At 61.0% G+C, this 3071-nt stretch overlaps 1 pseudogene; it reads left to right on the top strand.

Moving 5' to 3' along the window:
* Positions 1-554: 554 nt before the first annotated feature.
* Positions 555-2769, top strand: LOC149865260 (uncharacterized protein T26G10.4-like; annotated as a pseudogene).
* The last annotated feature ends 302 nt before the right edge of the window (positions 2770-3071 follow it).

Raw genomic sequence — 3071 nt, 5'->3', positions numbered from 1 at the left:
GCATCAGGTACAGTCTCCTCAAAAAACATGACCCGGGCTGCCTCGTTCTTTCTGTTCTCTTTAACAAGTGCAGAGAGTTCCGCCGGACACCCGCCGCCTGGAAGAGGGCCATGACGGTTCTCATCCACAAGAAGGGGGACCTGACCGACCTGGGCAACTGGAGACCCATCGCCCTGTGCTCCACGGTGGCCAAACTGTATGCCAGCTGCCTGGCGGCCCGCATCACCAACTGGGCAGTGACTGGCGGGGCCATCAGCCGCAGCCAGAAGGCTTTCATGTCAACCGAAGGCTGCTACGAACACAATTTCACCCTCCAGATGGCCCTGGACAACGCCCGGAGGACCAGGAAGCAGTGCGTGGTGGCGTGGCTGGACATCTCCAATGCCTTCGGCTCCATGCCCCACCACCACATCTTCGGCACCCTCCGCGAGCTGGGCTTGCCGGACGGTGTCGTCGACTTGGTGCGAGAGCTCTACCTCGGATGCACCACGACCATCTGCACCGCCGATGGGGAGACTGCGGAGATCTCCATCCGGTCGGGGGTGAGGCAGGGCTGCCCCCTCAGCCCCATCATCTTCAATCTGGCCATGGAACCGCTTCTTCGAGCCGTGGCAGGCGGCCCCGGCAGGCTTGACCTGTACGGCCAGAAGCTGAGCGTCCTGGCCTACGCTGACGACCTGGTCCTCCTGGCCCCCGACGTCGCCCAGCTGCAGCAGATGCTGGATGTGACGTCCGAAGTGGCCAGATGGATGGGTCTGCACTTCAATGTCGCCAAATGTGCCTCCCTGCACATTGATGGCAGGCAGAACAGCCATGTCCTGGACTCCACCCTCACAATCCAGGGCCAGGCAATGAGGCATCTGCGCGATGGTGAGGCCTACTGCCACCTGGGGACGCCCACCGGCCACCGGGTTAGGCAGATGCCGGAGGAGACCATCACCGGGATCGTGCAGGACACCCACAAGCTGGACTCGTCCCTGCTGGCCCCCTGGCAGAAGATCGACGCGGTGAAGACCTTCCTCATCCCCCGTGTCGCATTCGTTCTGAGAAGCTCGGCAGTCCCGAAGACCCCCCTCAAGAAGGCGGACACCCAGATCCGGCGGCTGCTCAAAAAGTGGCTGCACCTGCCGCTGCAGGCCAGCAACAAGGTCCTATACATCCCCTACCAGCAGAGAGGTGCCAACATGCTCCGCATGGGAGACGTATGTGACATCGCGGTGGTCACCCATGCCTTCCGCCTCCTCACCTGCCCAGATGCCACGGTAAGCATCATCGCCACCAGAGCCCTGGAGGAGACCGTGCGCAAGAGGATCAGGCGACAGCCCACTGGACAAGACTTGGCCACCTTCCTCAGCGGCTCGCTGGAGGGCGAGTTCCGCCGGGATGGCGGGGACTTTGCCTCGCTGTGGAGCCGAGCCCGCAACGCCACGCGCCGCCTCCGGAACCAGATCGGCTGCACCTGGACCTGGACCGAGGAGGGCCGGGAGCTGGGAGTCTCCCTGCGACCAGCCCCGCACACCGACCGCATCACCGTGATGCCCCGCATGAGGACCTTCCTGGAGAGATACCTGAAGGACGCCATCCGCAAGAAGTACGCCAGTGACCTGAGGGCCAAACCCGACCAGGAAGGTCTTTGACGTCACCTTGACGTGGGATGCTAGCAACCACTTCATGCCCAGTGGGAGCTTCACGCGCTTCGCAGACTGGTGCTTCCTGCATCGCGCCCGCCTCAACTGCCTGCCTCTGAACAGGGCTGTGCGCTTCGGCCACCGGGACAAGAGATGCTGACGGTATGGCTACACGGTGGAGACCCTCCCCCACGTGCTGCACGAATGCAAGCCGCATGCCAGAGCCTGGCAGCTCCACCACAACGCTGTCGAGGACCGCCTGGTGCGGGCCATCCCGGCCGGGGCGGGGGAGATCTCCGTGAACTGCACCATCCCAGGCTGCAAGAGCCAGCTGTGCCCCGACATCGTCGTCACAGACCACGAGGCCAAGAAGATTGTGATCATGGACATCACCATCCCCTTTGAGAACCAGCCCCAAGCCTTCACCGATGCCCAGGCTCGCAAGTGGGAGAAGTACGCCCCGCTGGCCGACACCCTGAGGGGCCGCACCTAGGACGTGACGGTGAACGCTCTCATCGTGGGGACGCTCGGAGCCTGGGACCCCAGCAACGAGAGCATCCTGCACGCCTGCCACGTTTCCCGCCACTATGCGAAGCTGATGCGCTGCCTCATGGTGTCCAACACCATCCGCTGGTCCCGCGACATCTACTTGGAGCACATCACAGGCCACCAGCAGTACACCGACTCCTCCAGACGAGCCGCTGCTGGACCGGACCCAGAGGACACCGCTGCCTGAACCGCCACCCCGCTTCACTTCGAGAGGATTTCGCTGCCACGGATGACCCTACCCCACCTGAAGAGGACCCCCATGATCGGACTTTATGGACTGAGACACTTTCTTCGAGCCACTTCCTCCAACATTGCAGACCTCTGTAACGGGTCTGTGTGTATCTATCTCCTTTCTCTCCGTGTCATGAACCCCGCCCTCCCCTTCCCCATTCCCACATCCCCCCACCCCCGGGCTTAGTTGGCTAACATTGTATCGCTTGTAACCTAGCCGCGTTCCCCTCCTCTCCCCCATCCCTCAATTGTTAGTCCCTCGCTCGGGCACTTTGTATTTCCATCTCACCTTTGTCATCTTTTTTTTGGATTCCCCATCCAAAACATCTACTAATATCAGTCTTAACTGATTGGGGTCAAACTGGTTTACTGTAGTTATGTCCCAAACCCCTTCCTGGTTCAAGTTAAATCGCAGTACCCCAGCATCCCAGCATGCTTTGCAGCTGTGGGCTGGGCTGATCTGTGCTGTCTGTTCATAGATTCATAGACATTAGGGCTGGAAGGGACCTCGGGAGATCATCGAGTCCAGCCCCTTGCCCAAAGGGCAGGAAGTCAGCTGGGGTCATAGGATCCCAGCAACATAAGCATCCAATTTACTCTTGAAGGTGTTCAATGTAGGTGCTTGAACCACCTCCGCTGGCAGGCTGTTCCAGGCCTTGGGGG

The sequence above is a fragment of the Crocodylus siamensis genome, chromosome 5, assembly GCF_052110815.1.
Source record: "Crocodylus siamensis isolate JL-2025a chromosome 5, ASM5211081v1, whole genome shotgun sequence".
NCBI classification, from domain to species: Eukaryota; Metazoa; Chordata; order Crocodylia; family Crocodylidae; genus Crocodylus; species Crocodylus siamensis.
The sequence above is the reverse complement of the archived record's forward strand: the minus strand, read 5'-3'. Positions and strand labels throughout refer to the sequence as shown.